This window comes from Electrophorus electricus, unplaced genomic scaffold, assembly GCF_041902795.1.
Source record: "Electrophorus electricus isolate QZ-2024a unplaced genomic scaffold, ASM4190279v1 Scaffold46, whole genome shotgun sequence".
NCBI classification, from domain to species: domain Eukaryota; kingdom Metazoa; phylum Chordata; class Actinopteri; order Gymnotiformes; family Gymnotidae; genus Electrophorus; species Electrophorus electricus.
In genome coordinates, this window is record NW_027658757.1 from 1189166 (window position 1) to 1216454 (window position 27289).

The following is a 27289-nucleotide window of genomic DNA, read 5'->3' on the forward strand; positions in this document are numbered from 1 at the left end:
ATTGTTACCGCCCATAATAAAGAGCACCCATTCGTTGCTTCAGCTGCTCAGTGTAGGCCCGAGACGGCCGCCTCCCCGCAAGATCATTACCAACGTGTCCGTGAACGACGAAGTGCAGCTGAAGAAGGCCGAGAATGCCTGGAAGCCTGGCATGAAAAGGGAGAACACCCAGAACCCCCAGACCCAGAAAACTCAGGTCAGCACCTCACTCCGCTGTGCCCTGTTTTCAGATTTCAGAGTCACAGCCTGTTATGGTGGGCTTGAAAGCTACTTAATTTTTTTTGCGATATGCTCTTCAAGAATTGGATGTTTAAATTATAGAGTCGTTGTTTAATTGGGTGGGTGTGCGGGGAGTGTGCACGAATGTAGCTATGCAGGGGGACATTGGTTTCTAGTGTAAACAGGGGGTGTGATGATACTGAGGACCAGATCTTGTGTGCTTGTTGTTCCTTGTGTTGATTGTGGTGTTGATTTTGGTGAGAGAGTATTGTAGATATTGTAGTGTATTCTGTGGATGATCTTGTATATATTATAGGTTAACACCCAATGGTTGTGTTAAAAATATTCTTGCAAATTTGTGTGCAATTCAGCATTTGGAGAGATTGACAGATCTTCATTGCATTGTCTGGTCGGTAGGGTTATTATTGGATCAGATTTGGTTATTATGTTTTGTTTTGTTTTTTTTGTAGGAGTTATATGTTGATTAAATCTTAAATTCTTGTAGCTGGTTCTAATGGGTTTTCTTTTAATTTGAATTTGGAGCACATGAGGGGTTTTAGTTGATAAGATTTGATAAACTGTTTGCTGCCAGTGCTTCACTTCTCGGAAAGTGTGATTGATGTATGATGCCTTTATCGGTCTATATAGCAAAGTTGAGTGATTTTTGTTCATGACGAAGTTCCAAATGGCAGAGTAAATATTTGGTGAAAGTGAGGAGTTAGTCATTATGTGGAAGAACTGCTGAATTTAACAAAAGATTGGGATCTTTGTAATGGAAAGCTTAGTCGGTAGTCTGTTTTCCTCTCCAGGAGCTTTTCCAGAAGGTGCGCAGTATCCTGAACAAACTGACACCGCAGATGTTTAACCAGCTGATGAAGCAGGTGATGGACCTCACCATCGACACAGAGGAGCGCCTCAAAGGCGTGGTTGACCTGGTTTTTGAAAAAGCCATCGATGAGCCCAGCTTCTCTATGGTCTATGGCAATATGTGCAGCTGCCTGGCTATGGTGAGTAACATGTTCCCATACATTGCTGCTGAAGTTCCATACAAAGGCAAATGCCACACAGAAGTGAACTCTGTTTGAACCACTCTAAACTGACATGGAGCTTTAATCAGCTTCTATTTAGTAACAGAACTCTCAACACTGTCTTATACCCAAGTGTTTCTCCTACATGTCTTTCCTGTGTAGTTAAAAGTGCCCATGGCAGACAAGCCCACCAGCACTGTGGGTTTCCAAAAGCTGCTGCTGAACCGCTGTCAGAAGGAGTTTGAGAAGGACAAGGTCAACGATGATGTTTTGGAGAAGCTGCGGCACCAGCTGGAAGCGGCCACTTCAGTAAGCAGCACTCCTGTCTAGTTTACCCGACTCACCAACCCACAGATCAGGAGAAAGGGGACTGAAATCGGCAGCAGTGCTGGGAGGCGGCCTGGTCGTTATCGGGTCCAAACGCGCTGTTTCTTGCTTTTGTCTTTGTTCTGGTTACTCCTCGCAAGGCCAGCGAGCGGGAGAGGCTGGAGGAGGATCTGGAGGAGGCGAAGGACAAGGCCCACAGGAGGTCCATCGGTAACATCAAGTTCATCGGGGAGCTGTTCAAGCTGCACATGCTGTCAGAGGCCATCATGCACGACTGTGTGGTCAAGCTGTTCATGAACCACAGCGAGGAGAGCCTGGAGCGTCTGTGCCACCTCCTCACAGCCATCGGCAAAGACCTGGACTTGGAGAAGGCCAGGGTAAGCAGGCCGCGGGCCTGGTCTGGGTTGATTTAATATTCTCAGCAGATGCTCAGCACTTGCATCGGTTTATCTTTAATATGTCATGTAAAGGTTTACGGCGCATGTGTAGATGAGTGCTAGTGTGCAGTGCAGCGGCTGTGCGGATTTTGTCCAGATTTGGTCTGTGTTGCGTTTTTCACAACAAGTACTTTACACATCGAAACTGGATGAAGAAGTTTTGGATATTGTATATTGACTGTCAATTTTGTCTCTAGTAGGAATGGCAGTTGTGATGTTGACAGTTCAGTCACCAACTAGTGTGACAGTTATTTGTGTTCAAGTTTCCTGGTCTTTTTTATTGTGGTTTTTTTTTCCATGCACGCTTTTAACCAAAAAACAAGCATGTTGAAATGTTGTTTATAAAAGTTTTGCCGTCAGTGTTTTCTGTTGCTTGCCTGTTGCCTGCACTCTGACTACAGGGTAGCCAACTAATTAGGATCATCATCTATAGTGCGACTAGCATGCTGTGCTGATATCAGTGTATTATTAGGCCTTGGCAATGATTTTAAAAGTGTCCAAGTTCATGTTGTTAGTGAAGTTGTTAGTGTGGTTGTTAGCTCTGCTCCTACTGCAGCTGACAAAATGAAAGGCTTTTATTCAGGACTGGTCAGCTGTTAGAAGGTTTTGCTCTCACAGCCTCCTCCACGTTTGCCACCTCCTGCTGCTGCACCCTGGATTCCCCAAAGCCAAGTGCAGCTGATGACAGCACAGCTACACCCACAGTGGCAGTGAACTGCTTTACAGCACTGACCAACGTGCAAGGCAGCAGGGTTTACATAAGAGTCATAAACGTCTTGTGACATGAGTTCAGCTGAGAGCACACCTGATCGAATCGAAAGGTGAAGAATATCTGAAATTTGTCGACGTTTCTCTTACACTCTCTCTCTCTCTCTCTCTCTCTCTCTCTCAGCCAAAAATGGATCATTACTTTAAATATATAGAAAAGACAGTGAAGGAGAGGAGGGGTTCCTCACGCATTCGGTTCCTGCTCCAGGACGTCATCGACCTGCGACTGGTTAGAGACTCTGCCTGTGTTTGTGTGTTTGTGTTTGCCATTCCAGCGCATGGTGATGCAAAAGTATGCATCTGCTGATTTTGCTTTTCTAGAATAACTGGGTGTCGCGGCGAGCTGACCACGGGCCCAAGACCATCGAGCAGATTCATAAGGAGGCCAAACTTGAGGAGCAGGAGGAGCAGAGGAAGGTGCACCAGCAGCTGCTGTCCAAGCACAACAAGAGGCAAAGGTGTGGCCCTCAATTCCGTGACAGCCTTTTTCACCTGGCTGTGTGAGGCCGAGGACAAGTCCAAGGACAATCGACAAGAGGATGGACACATTTGCCAACGTGTGCTAAAAGACAATACAATAATTCAAAAAAATAATAAAACTGTGTGACAAAGAAACAAAAGTTCTGACTCTATTGTATTTTTGCTTTTTCCTTTATGAACTGCATGCAAAACTATATTTAACATTTGCAGATGTTCAAAAGAAAAGACAGAGGTGAATATAGAAATAATATTATTTATTTTTTATTTTATTCTTCCTTGGCTTCTCCTGAATTCAGATAGGCTCTGCCCATTAGATTTCACTTTTTTGTTTGTTTGTTTTTTTATTTTTTTGCTAATTTCAAACCAGTCCTAGGATTTTCACACAATCTGAGTGAAATTGGTGTCAAAATATTTGCAAGAGTCTGAATCTCAATAATTATTTAAACAAAAACCTGACATAAAAAATACAGCTGTCCTATTCCAGTCTAATATTAGTAGTACAAATTAGTAGTACATAGGTCAGGCTTTAACTTTAACTTTAACTAGCTGTCACTCCTGAAGGACATGTTCAGATTTCATGAAATTTAAAAGACTTATACCAGTATTGACTTTGAGGTAGCTTACCAAATGTAGCAGTTTTGTCAATATGGGGCATTATAATATGCAAATAACTGTTTCTCAATGACTGCTCTTCTGATCAAGATGAAATTTTGCATACTGCTTCTGTAAGCAAGCTGAAGGATTCCTAAGGATGACTCAAACACTGGCTAATATTTTTCAGGTAATGGGCTAATCATAGAACTGGCTTCAGTGGACTTCTATAACGTTGATTCTTGTAGAAATAACTTTAAATTTAAATATCCTACTACTTTTTATGTTGCTGATGAACTGTAACACACTAGTCGTAGGACCTTTCTCCAATCTTCCCAAATTTGGTATCAAAATGTTGATGAGACTGAAACATGTTGATATTTGTATGGTATATGGCACTTACATACCTATCAATCCTTCCAAGGTGTACTGATTCATTCAAAACAGCTGAAAAAAAATTAAGACTTCTTTGAGTAATTCTTATGAAACTTGACATGAGTATTGATTTATGGACTTTGAGCTAGCATGGGAATTATAGGACATTTTTGCCAACAGAGCCCCTCTGACATATGAAAAGGTATTTAAAAACAGAAAAATGAGTCAATCCCATTGTGTACCAATTGTGCATGAGAAATGCAGTTTATACAGTGCAATACTTTGTGACTATTTCATAAAAAAAGTTCAATACGTTTCGTAAACCTTTTTTTAGCCTGATTTTTGATACCTAAATTAGTTGGGCAAATGCACCTTTCAAACAAGTCAGTGACCTTTTGATCTAGAGATACCTTTTAAATATAAAAAATGCAGATCTTCTTGTAAATAATGATCAAAAATATGTGTATTTAACTATCAATCCCCAAGAGCAGGATTTTTATTAATAGGCTAAAACTTAGCCATAGAGTGTTAGATTATCACCAAACTTCAATGGTGTATATGAACATACTGTGAATGCAAGTACATTTGGGGTGAACTGACCTTCTGGGGAAACTATATTTCTTAGTCATGTCGAATCAGAAAAATAATATTTATATAAAGCAATTCAGCAGAGATAATTGAGAGATTGGTTTCAAAATACAACATTCCTGGAAACAAAACCTCAAAACCAACCACAAAGGCTGGTGAACTTTATATGGGATGTCATCAGCAACCAAGTTGTGCAGATGTGATAAAATGATTGGACCCTTTACTTGCCACCTGCAGCTATAATAAATGTAATTCTAATGTATGTCATGAATTCCCTAGATGAAGGAAGTTAGACATTTCAATAGCAACACACCTCCCTTGATGAAATGACTGGGTACAGAAATTAGTTGACCAGAAAGGCCAGAAAAATAGCACAACCACAGCCTTCAAACCTGACAACAAACCTGCTTAATGCTGACAGTTTTATTTTTTTTCAAATACAAAATACAGACTCACTCTCAATAAATAACCATTTGATGAACTAATGCAGAATATAAATTAAGACACTGACACAAGCTTTACTTTAGTTACTAAGCATTTAGGTTTGGGTGTTTTTCGTACTTGGTGGGATGGTTACGAGAAAATATTGGCATATTAGATAAGCAGAAAAATACTATGGATGGGTTCAACACATGATGTGCGTACTCGTTTGACTTTGGATCTATTGGATCACGCCAATAACTGTTGAAAAGAAAAATGACCACCTGAATGCTAAAACATATAATGGAAATAAATGTCTTATGCAATACGAGAATTATGGAAATCGGGTCAGCTTTGGAATAGAGAGGAGCGATAGGCACATACTAATAATATTAATACATTTTCAGAGACACACAATATCCATCCTGCCAAGGACAGGCAGTGATCAGTGAACCAGGCAGCCAGTAAGAGAAATAAAATCACCAAGAAAGTCAGGCTTTTTGCTGTTTGTTTTCAAAAAAATGTCCTTCACAGAACACAAGATATGACTGAATGAGCAAAGTTACATTTACATAGAGCCTTTCAAAGAACATACAATGCTTGAACTAATAACAGACACCTGTTCATTTCAACACAATGGGAGAAATTACTCTGCTCACAGAGCTTAGTAACGCGTTAGATCAAAATTCGCTGCTGCACTTTAAAACACTGAGCGTTTTTCTTAAAACACATAAAAGGTGCAAGATCACGCGTTGTCGTGTGAGCACCTCAGTCGTAAAAAGGGCTGAGTTGTCATGAATACGTTATGATCAGGAGTAGTCGGCCGTACTGCTGCGACATCCGGTCAAATCAACCGTCCTCTAAGAATCAGCGCAGTACTAGTTTTGGTAATAGCAGCATCTATGGACATAAACGGCGGCGAAACGGATGGTTTTTTTCTCGTCAACTTTATAGTCCATCACACTTGCTCCTATAGATCGGGATAAAATCTCCATACCAAAACCTCTGTGCATTGGCATGGTGAAAATTTAGAGCACGCAAATCCTTCACTTCTGAAACAGCAGAAATTATGTAATTTTACACAGATTAAAAAAACCCTCAACGTTAAAGATTGCTGTTGACGGAGTTTTAATGTAAATATAGTAGGTTGGGGAAGTGTAACGATGAGCAGTGTGTGGAAAAGAGTGAGATTTATTAGGGGCAAATCCAAAGTCCAGGGTCAAATTATTAACATGGAGTGTCCGAGAATTCATGATAAACTAAAGTAAAGAAAAGCGCACGAAGACAAACCAGGGATGCAGGCTGTAACATTGGGGCGAGGATAAACATTCAGGCTTATATTCACATGCACGGAAGCCTCGATTAACAAACAGCAGCTGGACTTACAATAAATAGCAACAAGACTAAACTAAAACAGGGCTTAAAAACATGGTCAAATGAGCATTAAACCAGACACAAGTGCAAATTATGAGGGGTGCAGAAAACGAAACGAAGGAATGGAACCACAACAAGGGAGTAAATCAAAATAAAGACACTAGACAGGGAAACCGTGGAGACATGAACGCTAGGAGGGTGGTCAGTGGTGACAGGAAGCTTGTTTCAGTCATGGATGTCTTTGGCAAAATGAATGCAACTAAAATGCTTTCCTCATGTGTCCTAATAACCAAATAATAACCAAGTTCTTCTTTATTTCTAAATAATATGCCTTTCGGAAATTGTATAACTGCTTGTGTTATATTACTTTCTTTTATCCAGAAACACAGGAGACTCAGGTGAAAAGTGTGATGGAAATAATACACTTATTATTATATCCTAAAACTTGTCTCACCTAATCGTAGTCATCAGTATATTAGATAAATGCATACCTATTTTTATGTTTGTGTTTCACATGTTCCATCCCTTTTCTCTTCTTTGAAAGAAAAATTCCTTAACTTAATCAAAGACTAGGATTAAAAAAATAAAATAAAATAAAATCATAGACAGGTCAGCTGAGCACACTCCCTTGTCGTAATGTCCCCATATTGACAGTTAAATACCACATATTAAATACAATAGAGACTGGAGTGTCTTGTTTTTCTCTGAACATTCCACAGTGCATCTAGAATTTTAATAGTTGTTTATTTCTGCTCAGTTTTTCTGCTCTTATTTTAATTTGTTTTTGTCTTAAGGAGAAAAAAAAGGCGACAAACGAGACCTGTGACCCCAGGGGGAAATCATGGATCAGATGCCTCACACCCAGTCACTGTGTAAACAACACCAGGTTCATGTTTTAGTGTGAGGAATGAGTGCAGGAGTGTTTTGAAAGAACAAATACAAACACTAACAAGAAGAGAACAAAGAAAACAGGAAGGAGAAGCTCCTTTCCTTTTTGAGTTACTTACTGAGATCATTCTCATAGCAAGTTCATTACACCTTGTGTACTTGTTGTAGTGCGGTTAGCTGTTTCTATATTGGCTGAGAGAAGGAGCAGACCTGTTCCATTTACATTTAAACAACAGAATCTTGTCAGTGGAGGATGTACTTTCTCAAACCTTTTTAACTGGTATCTCGCCTCTGTGTCTCTCTGTGTTCGCAGGACAGGGACCACTGCACGCCTCGCACCAGGACACCTTTCCAGTGATGACTCCCCTCGTGTGGAATTAGTTCACAGCTGTTTAGTCTTATACTTATCCACAACTAGGATTAGTCCATTTACTATTTCTTACAAGTGGGGATCAAGAACATTGGAAGACGTGAGTAGTTTTTTGGAGCAATAAAGATCAATACATAAAAACAGGCAAATGACCTGGTTATACCCAAATACATCAATAAACACATCAAACAAGGTAATGCTTAGGTATGAATTTTCTTGACTTCGTGACTTATTATGAAGCTTAACTTGTTATGAACTGACACGTGATAATGTTCACACATTTAGCTGCAATTCTTTGTTTAACTTCAGAGGGTTAAATGGAGCTTACTCAGATGATGGTGTTGACTGCTTCAAGGATTTTCACTAGAAGTTATATAACTGCAAGTTATATTACCGATGTCTAAGTGTATGCAGCGCAGAATTCTTTATTCGTAATGTAATACATGTCCTATTTAATTCTACAAGATAAACAGGTTGGAAAATATTTGTGTAAAATAGATTATGATTATTTTTGGAACATAAAGCCATGCAAACATTGTAAGTGGACATCAAGGAAAAATATAAAATAAAAGAATAGTATAGCATACAGTTACAGGGTATGCCTGTTTTCATTGATTACTAGGGAAGCTCTTTGTCTCCCTCTTGTGGCCATTGTTGTCTGAGCCAACAACCATATCAGCATAAGTGACATGAAGTTACAGAAATTAATTACAACTAAAACGTATTTTTATAAACACGATTTGACAGTGTGTTTTACATATTCTGGTTGAATATGACATTTATGTGTACAAGATTATAAAAAACACAATCATACATTTACCTGATACTTATATCCAAAGTGACTTACGAGTGAGTATAACTTGAGCAATTGAGGGTTAAGGGCCTTGCTCAGAGAACCAACAGTGGCAACTTGGCAGCAGTAGGGCTGGAACAGGTAAGCTTCTGACTACATGTCAAGTATCTTAACCACTGAGCTACCACTGATCACTGCTGGGGGTAACCATAAATGTTAGAATTTAAAATGTTGGATACTAAACTATTTAAAAAACATTTTGGAACATTTATTTATTTCATTTCCCCTAACCTTTGACAGCACGGCTAGTCCAGACCTCTGTATATGCATCTTCTTACCCCTTCTCTCTGCACACAAAAAATAAAACGCATTGAGAAGAGACTAATTGCACAAAGGATAAAAAATAAAATGACATATATAATGATAAAAGGAAAAGGTAAATAGATAACAGTAGATGTGTTAATATAAAATCAAAAGTCATCTAAACAGAACTCAATGCAATAAGTGTGTTTTGAGATGTTTTTGTTTTGCTGTTGGTTTGTTTTTTTTTTCTGTTTTTTTGCTTTCAAGTGCTAATGCCATTATGAGTTGCTAGACCATGAAGACATTTAAAGACATTTAAAGAATAATAAAATAATTAGATTTTGCTGTAAAAGACAGATGTCATGTTCACACTGCACAACTGCACTGCTTAATGTGAGCAGACATCTGGCAGACACGCTTATCTATAGCAACTTACAGTTTCAACTATATTACAGAGCTAAGTCCATATAGCGGTAGGAGTTTGATTCAGTTCAGTTCAGCTCACTCAGGCTTTCATTTCTGTTTTCTTGTCTTCAGGTTTTGTTTCATTGTCCCTAATAGGTCCAACTTGTGCTTGTCTACTCATGTCTCACTGTTCTCCTTTGCTTGATGTCACAACTTCATTGATACCTAAAGTGAATGTTGGAAATATCACATGTTCTTTGAGTAGGAATCAAACATCATTGCTCTAATACACTGGACTGATAGTGGACTCTGCCGAGGTACACCTACCCCTGATGTTGTGATGTTACTGAGCCTCATCCTGTCTCAGATGCCTTGGCTACTCCCATCATCCCCTGATGTCCCCTGTTGTAGCCCACACCACCTCCTCCCCAACCAGCTACTCTCTGTTGCCCTTAATGGACGTTCTCTTGCGACTTGGGTCTCGGACACATGCACACAAGTCTAGAACCTCCAGAAAGTTGGACTAAACATTAAATGCTTATTTCATTTTTTAATTTATGTCTCTCTTTAAACAGCCAGAGGAGGATGGGACCCCCTTTGAGTCTTGGTTCCTCTCGACGTTTCTTCCTCATGCTCTAGGGAGCTTTTCCTTGCCACTGTCACCCTTGGCTTGCTTACTGGGGGCTTGGACTTGGACATTTGAAAAGCTGCTTTGTAATAGCACCTGTTGTAAATAAAATAAAATAAAATAAAATACAATTTTAAAAAGTACTTTATAAATAAATTTTGAGTATTTGATTTTTATATGTAATCTTAAAATGTATAAGATAACTAAAATTTGTTTTTTAATCATTACATTTTTTCACTTAAAACAAAAATATAATTTGGATAGTCCCAATAATCTAGAAAAATCAAATCTCATCATTACAGTGCCAACAACACATCAACATCACCAGACTTCAAAGCACTTGTCTGAGAGGAAGATTTGTATGCCTGTAATTCTGTTGTTGAAGAGCCTATAAAATCAAAATAGGCTTTTAAATTTGAAATTTTAAACTCAAATAAATACAGCCTTATTTTAAATGCCTAAACACACACACACACACACACACACAGTTACCTCACAGTGTGAATATTGTTGTTGGTGGAGAAAGTATCATAGATCCTCTTTGCTGACACATCAGTGATGTCATTGTGACTGAGGTTGAAATTAGATGGATTATAATTACCACATTGTTCAGGATTCCCAAACACACCTCCCTCTACTAAATCACCGTGTAGTAGTACAAACACCTGTAGATTTATATATCAATGAATTAAAGTAATGAACGAATGAATTAATAAACGAATGATTGAATTAGCAAATGAATGAATAAGCAAAGCAATAAATAGTATATTTGTGTCAGTGGACCTGAGTCATTAATGGCCAGATAATTATGCATTTTGACATTTTAAACAAAATATCATTTCTTTCAGTTCTTGTACACATGACTTGTTATCTATCAGGCATGAAACTGTAAATCATAATGAGTCTGTTATGCCTTATTTCTCTTTTTAATGAGAACATGTGTTTCTACAAGCAGTCTGGATATTCTGTAGACCACAGAGATCCATCCTGCCAAGTACAGGCAGTGATCAGTGATCCAGGCAGCCAGTGAGAGAGGTCGTCATTTCCAAATAAAATCACCAAGAAAATCAAGCTTTTTGCTGTTTGCTTTTGAAAAATAAAGTCCTTGAAGGAACACAGGATATGACTGAATGAGCAAAGTTAAATTTATATAGAGCCTTTCAAGGAACATACAATGCTTTACAATGAACACGCACAGCTTCTATGTTCAGTCACCCTGCCGGATTTTGTGTTAAATTGTGAGAAAAAGAGTAAAATGTGTTATATCTATGTTAGTGCTCACTGTGCACTCAACAATCAAGACTCTCTACACATCCCTCCTCCCTCTTGTCCACTCACTCCAGGATGTGGGCTTTGTGCTGGTGTGCGAACAGCATCTGCAGGCAGTGGTTAGTGAGCTGACAGTGGCTAAGGTCCAGTTCTGACAGCCCTTCAGAATGTTCCAGAAACAGTGCCAGTGACCTACAGGCCTGCTGGTCCAGCCGGGTCTGACTGAGGATCACCATCTTACCCAGAGCCCGGGAGAGAGCCACAGCGCGTCTCACACACTCCACATCAGTCCCCACACAGAGAAGAGACAGGAACTGGAGCAGCATGGCTTTATTGCTGCTGAACACACTCAACATTCTCCAACATGTAGAGTCACAAAACACTAACACACTCACATAACTACTAACATTAATGCTATTTACACACATTTTGTTTCAAATGATAAAATTCTTTTCCCTTTTCCAGAATGCTTCCCTAGTTTGTGTGGTGTTGAGTCAGTGGCTTACTGAAGGGTGACTGTGTGTAAAATGGGGAAGAGTTGCCCTCACAGCCGTGTAGAGTGAGCTGTGTGTGTGTGTGTGTGAGAGCTCACTCTCTGGATGACCATGGAGACGACTCTGCAGTCCTCAGTGCTCAGAGTCAGTGTGTGTTTCTGTGTGTCTGCTGTGAGGTCCAGAGCAGAGCAGCAGGAGAAATCCAGTCTGTGCTGCAGAGCGAGGAGCAGATCTGTTGCTGCTGCCCCCTGCTGTAGTTCAGAGACACTGTAGCAGTGGAGCAGCCTCAGCAACAGCAGCCTGTCAACACGGAGAAAACAAAACACACACAGACAGTGGCAGGGCAGTTAATTTCAGGTTAATATAAATATTTCACCTAAATTTAATTTTATTCTGAAGTAAATATCCATGGATATTGCTGATTACCTGACAGGAGTCTCAATAAAACCTAAATGATGCTGGCACAAAATGACTTTTGAGGAAACTCATGAAAAACACATAAACGTACATAAACGTTTATATAACACTCCCTAAACAGACCAGTTCTGTGTTAAAATTCTGATTGTGAGAAAAGTTCAAGCCTGAGACGGGAGACGTGTTAGAGCAGTGGCTCAATGCTCTCCAGCTCCGCCTTTGGTATGGAGGTGAAAAGCAGGCTGAGAGAGACTGCTGTGCAGTGCTGGAGGGTGAAGCGCAGGGCAGCACAGTGGACAGAGTCCAGCTCTCTGCTGTTCAGGTTGATGCAGTTCTCTGCTGAATTCAACAAGCTGGACACACAGTGAGCAGAGCCAGTCTGATAGATCTCTCTGATGATGGACAGTACAAAGCTGGAGCTCAGCCTGGGGAGAAGACACACACACACACACAAAAACACAGACACACATTTCCAGGTCTCATGCTGTACAGTATAATTAAAGTGTTTGGACTGTTACTAACTGTGTGAACAATCTGAGCCACACAACACATGACTGTATTCTCTCACCTTCTGATCTGAAGTCTGGCCAGTACAGGCAGAAGGTCTCTGGGATTTTGTTACTTAATGTTGGGGATGTGTAGTGGTCCCATGAGCTGGTGGAAGCTCGTCTACTTTGCCGTAACGTCACCCTTTCGCCTTGCTGTCTGGATGCGTACTGTCTGTCAGACTAGCAATTCATCTACACTTCTCACAGATAAAACTGCCACTAATGACGAAGAATAAACATGCTGCATTCAGTGCTCTGAAACAGAACATAAGTCATGATGAAAAAGCAAAATGTTAACATTACTTATGTTTGTGGTAGTTCCTTAGATATAGTTTGTGATGATAAAATAGTTTTCCATGGAAGTTGCCAGTTTCCAGGTAGAAAGTAGTTAAATCCAACAAAACATTTGTTAAACAGATAGAGAGCAGTAAGAGCTAGTATGCTGAAACTACCTGTTTCAAAAACAGGAAGCTTCCTTATGAAGGAAAGAGGTTCTTATGAACCTCAGCATTTTGACAGCAAGTATTAACCATGGCTATAAAACCATGTGAATAATTCAGTTATGGGATTAATCCACAAAATAGAACATCAAATCTAATTATTTGGCCAGTACAGGGTTATGCAATATTCCTTCATCTCAGCAAAATGCAATAGCTTGACTTCCTTAACTGATTAATAATTAAAAAATATCTTTCTTGACTATAAGAATATAGCTTACCCATTAGAAAGATTAAACATCCAGTCAGCGTGTATCCTGGCATGTTAATGTAAAAGGCAGCTCCTACTGGATTTGGGGAAAGATTAGTAAAATATTTCAAGTATCTGCAAAGCAGAAAACTGCCTATTCAACAGGCATGAATGATCTGCTACCGAAGTAGTTGTGTTATTTGCATAGCCTAATTAATATCATTAGATCAAGTTCTATATTACCTATATTGTTATATTAAAATGTTGCTATTGCTTTTTTGCTTCACAATTGTTACACATAATTGCTGCACCTGATACAAGGATAGGAATTTCAATTTATTCATACTGGATATAAGAATCATTAATGGCTGCTGAGTGAAGCACTTTCATTGAAAATTCATCCACCAATTTTTTTTTTGTTTTTTTTTTTTTGGAACTAGAAACAGGGCACATCAACCAGGAATACATTCCAGGTCTGTTTTAGAACACTGGCTGTGATTCATTACATTTTGGCAATTGTGAAAAGAAACTGGATGATACTTCTAAAAGTAATTGTGTTTGCAGTTTATTTGCACAGTTACATGAACAACACTGGTAGCATAGTCAACAGGCTTGATGGTTTTCCAGTGCACGACACTGTGATACCAGGGCTGGCCCAAGCCTGTGTGGGGCCCTATGCAGAAATCTGAGCTGCCACTGACATAACATAGGTAAAAAACAAATAGAAATAAATACATGGTCTTTGGCACCCTCTTGGCGGCCTTAGCAGGCTCTCATTTTGCTTATACGGCGGGACAATTGTTCTGCTGTTATCCTAGCTATTGAGCAGTCCTACCTAGATTTAATGTACTTATGTACATTACCCTTAGTCCAGGTTTCTGGTGTTTATTTTAGATGGATTTTTGGTTGTATATATTATAATTAGGCTACTGTGGACAATTGTATACCGTATAGCTACAGCACCTGTACTTCACACACATGTAGTAATCGGAACTAGAAAGTTGCCAACCCTATTAAAATATTAGGTTTATAGTATAATATTTGAATTAAACAGACAAAGCATTAATCACAATCATTTGCATGATGATTAAATCTTGAACCAAAAATGTATCAGAGAGCTGTAGTGTTTTTTATAGACACACACCCAATAAAACTTTGCTTGACCATTTCTTGCCCTCTATATCATTCTCTGCAGTTTACTGAGAAAGACCTGACACTGGGTAATGCCATTGTCTATTCGAAGGCCAAAACAACAACAATCTTGGTTATCAAAGACTCACTCCACCCTGACCACAGCCTCTTCTTTTAGAAGCCATGAGAAAACCACCATCGCAGCTTGAGAGCACAAATCTAGCCTCTTAAGAGGTGTTTTGTTTCACAGGCAGATCGATATCTCAATGCGGTCCACATGAAAGCAATTTTCTTTCCCTGAGTGCAAATTGCACTTTTAATGCCTGATATTTCAGCCACTCATTTCTCTCACTACATGACAAAACTCTCGAAACTTTTCTCCAAAAGCACTGAATGTTATTCTAACCATTTATGGCCTTTCTCCAATCATGTACACAAAGTCCAGTATGATTCCAAATGTCATCAAAAGATATATCTGTTTGTAGCTGAACAACTTATACAATACGATCTTTCTTCTTTGTGTCAAATGAACTTAACAATTGAAACATCCAAAACTGGCTGTGTTTCTTGCCAACATACTGGTGTTTGGACATGTGGGATTACTTGCATGTCGCTTTCAATAACTCAGTTGGTAGAGTAGAAGTTAAAACTGTCATCCTTTGGCTGTCGGCTCAACTCCAACTCACACAAACTTTATGTTTTAATGCAGAATCTGTCGTTTTATATGAGCATAAAAAGAGGTTTTTCCCTGACCGGGAATCGAACCCGGGCCGCGGGGGTGAAAGCGCCGAATCCTAACCACTAGACAACCAGGGACAAAGCTGCTGAATTTACATGAGAAGACCATTTTTCAAAGTCTGCACTCCTACTATTCTGACAATGTTTGGATGCATACTGGACTTGGTATGCATGAGTGGAAAAAGGCCATAAAGCGAGTTATTCATCTTTCTCTTTGTTCTACAAAAAAATGAAGTTTGCAAGAGTCAGGGCTCTTTTTTACCATCTGGGAAAAGAGGGAACGCTGGTGTCACTAACACATGGAAAGAGCTGTTATATATTCCCCATTTGTCTCCTTAATGTTTCTGACAATTTAGCCACTCATTTCTCTCTCTACATGAAAACACTCTAGAAAATGTTCTCCAAAAAATACGGAATGTTATTCTAAGTACTCAGAAAATAGTCTTTTCCTCCCCCTTCTGACGCGTGAACTTATAGACGCCCTTGATTGCACGGTGTCTCTGTAATTGACAGGGGAGAGAGCGTATGCCACTCCCTCTCTCCCTAAGAGTACAGCCAATTATGCTCTTCTAGACTCTCGGCCACAAATGGCTGTGACACCATCAGTTTCAAAGTTAAACACAACTCCTATAGTACCAATAAAAGCTTCACACTCACCTCAGCTGGGACATGGCAGACACTGAAGGAAACTCCTCACTTCACTCTCTTCATCTGACCAGTCATTAAGCTCCACTGGTTTCTTCACTGTTTTGAGTTTCAGCACTTCTAGCACTTGTAATATTAGAATAGAATCCCTTTAGTTACTAAAGGTACACAGAAATGTACACCGGTACATAGAAACTTACTGTATGTAAGAGTGCAATAGTTCAAAGCTGTATTAGTGCAGATAAATACAACTACAGTGCCATTGCAGCTTTTAATGCTGTTTCAGTATCAGGGTCTTCAGGAAGGCTCCACCTGGCAACCCTGAAGTGCCTTGCTATGCTTAAAACTACACACACACACACACACACACACACAAACAAACAAACACAAACACTTAACAAGGTGAGTTCTGCTTATTTGTTAAGAAGGCTGATCGCCATTTAAAATTAGATTTCACAAACTATAATTGTTACACTGGTGAGTTTGAGGTAGAGATGCACTTTCATTAATACTGCTTACACTGTGTTTCTTTACAACACGCATGGACGTGTTGAAGCATCTCATATGCATAGAACACTAATACTCAGAGCATTGGAAGGTTGAAAACAGAAGCTATCTGGCTCACACAATGTTTTAAATGTGCCAAGGGAAATTCCAAGTGTGGCCATCCTTGAGTGGAGTGGAAGATAAATATGTTTTTTTTGTATTTCAAAGCGGCTGTAAGAGTATAACAGGCAGTTTAGAACATGTCAGTCCCTCCATGTAATTTGAGAGAAAATATCCTATGAAGATTGGACCAAGATTCCTGCAGAGTATTTTCAGCACATAGTGGAAACTATGCCAGAAAGAATTGCTGCAGTTCTGGAGGCCAAAGAAGGTCCAACATGCTATTAAATGGGTGTATTTAAGCCCACTGTGTCCTATAATAGGATGTTGCTGGAATGTATGTGGATGTTGTTGGAATGGCCGCAGAGTTGCGGCAGCAGTACAGGTAGTCTGTAATCCTTTCCCCCATGCGAGTGAGTTTGCCCTACTGCACGGGGTCGAGTTATGATGTGAATATTTAATGTTAATGTTTAGAGATAACAGAACAGCTTTCGGGGGGTTTGGGTGGGTTGCCTTATCCGCCCCTTTAACAGAGTAGTCACAATTGAAATTTCCCTTGTTCCATTGTTTACAAGACATTATACATGTGGTTTATTTATAGTGCACGGAGTAATATGCAGCAAGTCTGGTCTGTCTGCTTTGGAAGAGAAACATTTGGCCAAAAGAGCAAAACACAGCCGGGAGGATGATTGGTAAGAGCACATCATAATATGCACCTTAAAGCTGTGCTCTACAGCTAGGTCCTGTTCCATGACTGCATATATAAATTTACTACTGACATTGCCATTTATATCTGGCCATTTACAGTGCACTCTTGCTCAGTGCAGCACTTGAAGCTGATTTTCCATTATGTTCAAGAGATGTTTGACCCGGTCAGGGTGACACACTTTAGTGAGGGCAGCAGTATCCTAGAGGACACTACAGACAGTGACGGAGACATTTCAGAGCGCGAGGTGAGAGGTTGAGTTTTTTGTTACTCTCTACGACATACTTTTCATGCCAGGTACTATTGTCCAGTTCAGCCCAATTTAATTTACTGCCTTGTATTATCATATATAAATTGCTGAACATCTTATCACTCAGTTTCAAACATCCCCTCAGCTGTTTTAAGCCATTTCGGTTATTCAGTACTGCTAAATGGATGTGGTGGGAAAATGAGAGCACATCAAACACAGACAGCTTTATGCATTGAGTAGTAAAGAGTAAAAGTTTATTGAGTTCTGTCCCCTGTATAACAGAGTAAAAGCACTGACGCGCAGTACGGTCCCCCTCCCCTTATACAGAGAACAGAAGAAAGAGAAAAAAAAGAAAAACGACTCCTACAGAGTATCGGCTAATTCATGTTTTGGTTAGCCTGAGCGCTGAAGGCTTCTTCTATCTCTATGGTTAGAATGGTATGTGAGCAGCTGGTGTACCTGACTCACATGCTTATCTGCAGACTGTTATGCTGTGACTATAGAAACATAAAGCAAAGTAAAATAAAGCAAAGTAAATTTCCACAACATTTCCCCCCTTTATTTTATATCACACATTATCACACTTTTATTCAGCAAATAGCACTACGATGTCTTCATGTGGATCACCAGCACCGCCCATCTTGGGGAGCAGAATGTCTTCAAAGAGCTGGGGTTGGTCATTGGCATGGCCGCTGAGCGCTGGCATGGTGAACACACTAGAAAGACGTCTGACACGCAATGACAAAAAAGGAGGTAAACACAGAAGAAGAAGAAAAAGAAGAAGAATGAGTAGCAGAATGGGCAACGCTACAGCCGCTACTGGAACTGTAGGCTGCGGAGTGAAGGCAGATCACATAAGATTCATATAATCAGTAATATTAGCGCTGAGATCTGGAATGTAAAAACAGCAGGAAGTGTTAATCATTTTGCACACTCCTCCTTCCTTCATGGTTAGGAGATTTAGTACCATTCTATGTTGAAGCACTGCTGCCCTTATCACTTGTTGTTCTATCTTTAAGGCACCTATTGCTGCTAAGGTGTCATTAACTATTTGCAGTAACTGATAAGCTAAGCCATCTTTTGCAGGGCTGCTACTGTGCCACCGCCCAGGAAAAGGGACCAACCAATGGTTTCACCCGGAGTGGTCCATGGGTCCCTCAGAATTCTACCACAATAGTCTGTGCTGGTTATGTCTCTCCTCACCCTGCGTCCTTGGGCGCACTACAGCTGGATAACAACAACCAGTCCAGTTCTGTGGCAATTCACCATAGGCCACCGAACCACCGACCCACATTACATTCCAATACCCCTGCAGGGTTGTCATGGAGCAATTCCACAGGGAACTGCTATTGGAGTCACTGCAAGTGCCATTGCTGTGCACCTGCACATAATCGATGCATCTGGACCAGACTTCCGGCACCTGCTGCTTCATCTGCTATACAAATATCTCACCCTTACTAGCTGCCACATGCAGCATCATTTTCGGTGGTGCGGGGTTAGTGGGACTGGGACAGTTTGAGGTCTGGTTAATAACCTGGCACATAGAGATTGTCATATTCACTTCTCCTACATCTGCGTTTTTCAGAGGGATTACAGTCCTTGGAACACTGGTGTGCTGGCACACCAGGTACTCTTGCTCGATATGTTGGGCATGCACAATGGCTGACATACACGCTGTATTTTGTTGGCATTTAGCTGCTAATCATTCTGCTTCAGTGGCGTTGGGACCCTGAAATGGTAACAAGTCTTCTCATAAGTCATGGGATTCTTCATCCATATTAATATTCAGTCTATGTTCTGACTGTGTTAGCTGTGTCTGATTTTCTCTACCGTCTCTTGACGGTTCCGAGTGTCGAAAGGGTAGGCCTTGCCGTTAACACCCTACTCAACACAGTTCCGACCTAGTCTGTTTGGGTGCTGCTGCTTGGAGTTGGGGCTGGTGTCGGAGCCTTCTTACGGTGTGTGTGATGTACCCAGGTTCCTCGTCCTTCTATTTTGACAGCAGTGTGGGTTGTTAACAGGAGGTTCTAGTTGTCTCCACCTGGTGCCTTCAGTGGCGGGAGCCCCTGACTGAATTTCCCGTAATGTGGCCTGCGGGGTAGCAGCGGTTTCCTGTATTGCTTGCACAGCGGTTTTAGTTGCAGCTGCCTTTGCTACTCTATCTGCAAAATTATTCCCCTTGCTGATTTGGTCTTCTGTAGTCCTGTGAGCTGCACACTTAACAACTGCAATTGTCTTTGGCAGCAAAATGGCTTCTAGCAAGATGGTGATGTCTAATATATTTACCCGAGCTTGTCAGGAATTGCCTATGTTTCCATATGGCTCCAAAATCATTAACAGTTTTGTCTGCAGCTAGTTTGCATGCTTCCATCAGTGCTACTAGTTCAGCAGCCTGCGCTGAATAGGAGGATGGTAATACTTCTGTTTTAAATATTTCATGATCTGTTACTACCGCGTATGCTTCCCTATTGACCCCTGTGTCGTCCCTGCATGCTGACCCATCCACATAGAGGCATAGGTCTGGGTTACTTATGGCTTCTTCAAAGAGATCAACCCGCGGTATATATACTTCAGCTAAGACTGCTGTGCAGTCTTGTGGATCTCCATCCTCCTCCGTAGGAAGGAGTGTAGCTGGGTTCAGTGTTATACACCTTTTGACAGTTATATTAGGCATATCTAAGAGGGTGGTGTGGTATCTCAGCTACCACTGGGCTGATAAATGTGACACTCTTTGGTCCTGCAGTATTCGGTGTAATGCGTGTGGGACTAAAACAGTAAGAGGGGAGTATGCCACTATGGTTTAGGTAGCGAAATTATGGCTTGTGCTCGGTTTTGAGACAGCTTGTGTGTATTTCCCCCTTTAATGATATGCCCCAAGAACGTCACTTCCTCCTTACAATTCTGTAATTTTGCTCTACTAGGTCAGTTACATGTATGTTACATCTGAAATATTTCCATGAGCTTTTATGCAACATACTAAACAAAGGTTAGGAACAGGCTAAGTCAAATCAGGCTAACTCTCAGCAGGTCAAAAGTACGTTAACGTTTACACAAAGGACTTATATACGCAAACAATAACAACACAATGAAGGGCAGCCGTGAAACACAAGGGAGCATGGCCACACGGATGAACACACACACACACACACACACACAAGCAAACACACACGGGGAGACCTTTGGGGGGGGGGGGGGCATACCGTGACAAGAATATGTTCACACATGGTCGCTCGCTCGCTCTCTCTCTCTCTCTCTCCCTCCCCATCCTTTCAGCCTTTGGGTTTCAATAATACCCCCAGGGCAGACAGAGCCACTATTCAAGCAATGTAATATTCTGTAATATTCTACTCTGGCTCCTCCTACCTCTGCAATGACATCCTCAGCTTTTATTTCAGTGGGTGGCGTGTGATGTCATCATGCAGCCGCATCAATTAAGCGATTATGATGTAGTCAAAGAACAGATTTTTCAAATGAACAATTTCTGTGACCCATTTTTAGACTTCAGATCACAGATAACGGGTACACTAAATTTATTATGGGTCAGTGCGGTAGTTACAATTGCAATCCAAGACGCAAGGAACATGTTCCTACTGAGAAATATGAAAAGGAAAAGCACGGGATATTTGGTAAATATGGGAAAAAGAAAAACGAAAAAACACGAGCCCAGATCCCTGCCAGAATAGAGGATGACTTCTTGGATGAACTGTGTGTGTGTGTGTGTTTGTCTGAGAGAGAGAGATCTACGTAGAAGTGTTCTAAGTATCTATACAACGCTAATAAGACATTTTCTGTTACTTTTTAAACAGATACTAGAACAAAGAATTTAATCAAGAAGGACTTCTCTACTGAGAGAACTCAATCAGCCATAGTAAGTAAAGTAGAACCAAGACAAATGATTTAAAGCCATACTGTGGCAATGGACAAAAGCCACAAAAAATGGAAAAACAGCTATGGTGAACAGTGATGCTAATTGAATGCTTGTACTTAAGTACACTGAAATATCTCTGAATATAAATTACAAATGCATTTCAACAAATGTTCGAGAAATTAATTAAAAACACTAATGTAAATGTATTTAGAATATATTTAGGACACATACATTTAGCATATGCAATCTTTGTCAGTTACAGGAAAAAAAAATACTGTTGGTGGGTTTTTTGTTTGTTTGTTTTACATTCTCCTTACTATAGAATTAACAGTCGACTGTTCGGTGACTTTGCATGCTGAGTTGTAACACTGATTATTAGTATAATTGTGGCAAGAATCAAAATCAACACTAGCTAAAATGACTGAATGCATTGGAATTTATTATTCCAATAGTACAATTTGAATGGGTCTACGGTACCTTAGTGTGTCAGGTCCTGTTATTTCTGCTGAACATTTGATGTTTGGGGGCACATTTTTACATCATTAGGCCTGCAGGCTATGTGATTACGGCTATGCGATAAAAATTGTATTTGTTTCCTTTCCAGTCCAATACAAATTATAAATTACAAATGTATCAAAATGTAATTAAAGTCATATTTCAATTAAATGTATTTAAATACTGTTCAACAATATTTCTACTCATATGTACAGGTGGAACCTAAAGATATGAATGTCAGTGAGAGGGATAAATGCATTGAGGACCTGGAAGCCGTGTTTGCTAAAGTGAGAAAGTCTGCAGTGGAGCAGAGCAATCCTAACGCTTGTTTTCCATAAATTCTCACAATGCTATGAACTATGCATTTCAAGTAGATGTAATTAAATATTGCTTAACACTGTTTCTCTTCATAGTTGGAGGTGAAATTGAATTCTTTTATAAAGATGGAATATGGTTCCTGTCAACATGATATGGGCCAACTGATTGAGGAGATGGAATCCACAGTTGCTAGAGTGAGAAAGTCTGCAATGGAGCAGAGCAATCCTAACACTTGTTTTCCATAAATACTAACAATGCAATTAAATATGCATTTCAAGTAGATGTAATTAAATATTGCTCAACACGGTATTTGTGTCTGCAGGCGGCCAAACTGTTAGGATTAGAAGCCGTACTTGCTCGGGAGGATATGGCTGCATAACCTCTGATGACAGCAATAAAGAGCATTAAAAATACTCTGACATTTTTCAGTCTAATCCCTGCCTATGTTGTCTGCAACACAGTCAATTATACCATGGATAGTAATTATATCTTTTTTTTTTTTTGTCTCACAAACATTCTGAATGTAACATTTCCTACAACTTTAAAAATACAATCACCATACTTGGCACCCACACTATTTTTTCCCTTCATGTCCACTTACATCTATGTGACTTAACAATCACAATTCATTTTTAGACAACCAATTTCCAACCTCTATATATATATCGCTCGGAATTCAACAGACACCTGACTCAAGTATTTTTATTTTAATTTCCTCCATGTTGTTTATAATAGGCCTACAGTAAGAAATCCTTTTAAAGGTGATCGCCATTTCTACCACTGTATACTGTTGAAGCATACAAGTTTTTATTCAGTGAGAGATATGTCATTTATGGGGATTAGGTACAGCGTGTTTTGTTCAGGACATTCACGACGATATATGTTCTAAATGGGATTGTAAAATAACTAGCTAGCTAGCCATGTATTTAGACAGAACCTGAATTGTGTTACATGGGGATTTTTATCCTATGTTTTTAAGGCTGCATTATGTACAGCCTAGCATAAATAAATACGCAAGAATGCAGAGCACAAATAGTCCATAGTTTATTTTCCCTTCTATATAAGCCCGCAGGTTCATAGGTGACTAGCTTTTATAATGTCATGTGTAATTTGAGCATAATGGTGGAAACTTCAAAGAACAATATGGAAAAAAAGGAGGGTTGTTTACATAATTGCCCTTGAAAAAGTTTATAAGAATTAAACTCTTGTGTACCCCTCAGACATTCTCCAGAGGGTCCCTCAAAAGCATGTTTATATTTAAGTTGCAATAAAGGACAGGACCAGCTATTCTCTTCAACTAATTCTGATATCAAGTGGAAACAAGTTGTCAGGTTCTGGTCCGCACCCAACCAGGAACGCACACACAGACACGTACACACATATCCGCACAAATCACCTACCACGACCACTGCTCGGTTCACAATCACACACTTATCAACCATCACGATCACCTGCTTCTAATTAACTCTCTCCCTATTTAAACCCCTCATGTACCATCCTCCAGTGTTTCCCATTTAGCATACTGTGGACTAAAGCTGAGCCTGTCTTCATGAGCTTCCCCACATCTGTGTTTTTAAAACTTTTTGGCAGTGCTTTGTGTGACTAATATCCTGCCTTTTTATCCCTCACCCATGTCTTGCTCAGGTGTCAATATGTCACATAACTAAATTAGTGTTCTATTATTTTCTTAGTTTGTACAAGAAGTACAAATATGTAGCTATCTAACATTTATAATGTGTATTGTTTCTTATTTTGTTAACATTAAAATGTAAAACCAAGTGAAAACATTTAAATGTAAAAACAGGTTTGACACTGCTTTGGATCTAGTGAAAATACTAGAAGCTGTCAACACCATGACCTGAGCAGTCTGCATTTAACACATAGAGAGAGAGAGACAGAGACGATGTACGACAACAACCAAAGGTATTCAGATCTTAAGGGAATCCTTTCACTTAGTCTTCAATTATGCACTCCATAGATGTCATGAGGGACAGCCTCACAAGAAAGGAGGCCTGGTGCATGGCATGCAGTGGTGCCTATCATGCGAACACAGAGAGAGACAGAGACAAGGTAGCAGACAACAACCAAACGTGTTCAACTGCTGTCAGGTCTTTCTCAGTAAACTTCAGAGAATGAAGTACAGGGCAAGCACTTGAACATGCACATGTTCTTCCCTGGATACAGACACTTTGCCTCAAAGACAGTTGCCTCACAGGTTTGTTCCAAAATGACTTCCCTTGTCCCTTATTCCCTTATGCAACAGGAATTGAAAAGAAAGGTGTGAGCAAGTACACCCTCCACTGACAAGCTCCTGTTGTTTAAGTGTGAATGGATTCTGTGACTTGAACAAGTCTGCTCCTTCTCTCATCCAATATAGAAATTGCTCACCGAACTACAATGAGTGAACAAGGTCTAATGAACTTGCTGTGAGAATGATCTCAGTAATTAACTCAAAAAGGATAGGCTCAGAAGTGATTTTTTTTTTTTTTAAGTAGGAAGGATTTTGATATTTCAAGCTTGCCAGCAGAACTAGCTAGCCTAACCTGGGATGACAGCCAATGCACAGCATCACAGCTGGGGGAAACGGATGTGAAATGTCAGTTTAATCGGCAAGGCTCAAGGCAACAGGGTCCTGTCCCTTGACTTAGGTTGATCTAGAGGTATTTCAAGAAACTTATCAAGCGCACTTTAGTGGCAAAGAACAATATTTTCACTTGAACAGGGACCACAGATTAAAAGTCTGATGCTCTACTGACTGAGCTATTCAGGAGAGAAGCAATATCAGAAACATTACAAGTGCAATGTACATGTATGCAAAGAAAATTGAGTTCATGTGTATCGCATTAAGATGTCAATCTGCCTATGGAACATAACACCTCTTACGAGGCTCGATTTTTGCTCTCAAGCTGCGATGGTTTTGTCATGTTGTCTAAGAGAAGAGGCTTTGGTCGGTGGAGTGAGTCTTTGATAACTAAGATTGTAACTAAGATTGAAACTGCTCACCGCACTACATCGAGTACACAAGGTGTAATGAACTTGCTATGAGAATGATCTCAGTAAGTAACTCAAAAAGGATAGGCTCATCATGATGCATTAGCTAACAATCGGCACTCATACACAAGTGTGAATGTTCAACATTCATTCAAGCATCTCGAGGTCACAGTCTGTAGTGTGTACAAAAGGAATCTAAAGAAAAGGTTTGAGCAAGTGCATCCTCCACTGATAAGAGATATAACTTTAGACTCCAATTGTAACATTAGAAAAAAGATGTACATACAGTCCATTTGTTTAAAATGTTCTTTGATGTGAAGCTCATATTATTTTGCCCCCACTTACGCAGAACTTGATTGTTGGAAGAATACAACAGGGGAACTTTCAGTTGTACTTCACATCACTGACACTGTGTAGACTTTAACTAATGTACAGTTGTGTAGCTTTAGAGTTGTGTACAATTGGAGCAAGTGACCTAAGCAACATGTATTGCATACACAGTTTGCCTTAACAAACCTATCACTTCATCATGGTCAGAATATTTGTTATAGATACATGTAATGCTTCAGCATTGCTACTAGTTCTAATACACTCAAACTAGTGCACCAGAGTGGGTGATGGTAATGGTACTGTTAGAAGCAAACCTATATGACTGGGGTTGGGCTTCCACACACTGTCCCTTTCTCCCAATTCACAGAGCGGAAACGACTCGTTTTCAGCCTGTTTTTTTTTTTTTTTTACACAACCAATTTCCAACCTCTATAGATATCGCTTGGAATTCAACAGGCACCTGTTGCTACTGCACCTTTAAGACGGATGTAAGATAAATGAGCTCCTTTATGATTGACTGCCCTGTATTGTGCTTCATTCAAAAGGTACTCAGAGCTGAAATGCCTGAGAAAGGCAATTTAAGTGGGTGTGCTAAACCTCTATAGGCTGAATAGGCAGAGATAGGTCAATAAAGTGTTCTTGTGACATTAGAAATACAAATTTCAAAAGGGGCATTTTTGGCAGCTTAACTGACATAGTTAAGAATTTTAACATTTAAAATATATATATTAAAAGGAGAATGTTACTTATTTCACTCTGACTGTAAAACAGTGCATATTTTGTTAAATGGGATTTCCATCCCATGTTTTTAAGGCTGCCTTATGTATAAATAAATATGCAAGAATGCAGAGCATGAATAGGTCAGTCTTCCATTCTGTATCACACACCTACCCTTGATAACACCGTGGTAACTGGAAAAAAAAACAACCCTTTTTACTCAGTTGTCAGTACTTCCAATAGACTTCACGCTAATCTCATAGAAGTCCACCCCTTTCCGTGTCCTCCGGAAACAGCACTTCCGTTGTGTTGTGACAGGATTTGTTCCTGAAGTTGTATGCGTTTTCTAAATTTGCACCACATTTCTAAAGTGTGTTACCACTTTGATGAATATGCTTTGTGTATTTGCAGCACGATGGGTTTTCCAGGACACCGTAATTTATGCATGTTTAATTCCATCTTTTATTAACGTACTAAGCCCAACTCTATAGGCTAATATTTCTAAAACCGAGATAACCATAGAAACGTCTTCATCTGTGCTTGATACTTTCACGGAAAAACGGAACTGCTGCTTGTCAAGCTTGTTTCATCAGGTTTTATATCATCGTCATGACGTGTTTGAATTGATCCCAGGCATATGCAGTCCTCATCAAAATCCATGCATGTCCTAGGCTGTGAGTAATGTTATGTGAGCATGTCCTAGGCTGTGAGCTATGTTCTCTCTCTGGTCACAGTTGGCAAATAAATTGTGCATATAGATTGTGGGGAAAACACTTGAGCACGTGTTCTCCAAAGAAGTGTCTTAATATGAGCTATCTAGCTAGTTCCAATGTCAACTGTACTCATAACACTGGGTTTCTCTCTGTGCTCAGGTGTCTTATTCGCATGCCAGTAACATGTTAGCGATATTGTAGTAGTGTGAATTTTTATGTTGCCCGTGATGAAAGGTGACAGCGAATAAAAATCCAAACATTTTTTTTGTTCAGGTCTTTTTAACGGTCATAACCGACACATATTTATCTAACAAAAAAATCAGGTTCCTCTAAATGTGTGGAAGAACTGCTGTGTATATTTTTGTTTCCAGTGGC

The 27289-nt window shown here is 39.8% G+C and overlaps 1 non-coding gene across 1 annotated transcript; it reads right to left on the minus strand.

The window, feature by feature from the left end:
* Positions 1–15281: 15281 nt before the first annotated feature.
* On the minus strand, positions 15282–15353 carry trnae-uuc (transfer RNA glutamic acid (anticodon UUC)). The gene has a single exon. It is a non-coding gene; the product is annotated as a tRNA-Glu (tRNA).
* Between the last annotated feature and the right edge of the window lie 11936 nt (positions 15354–27289).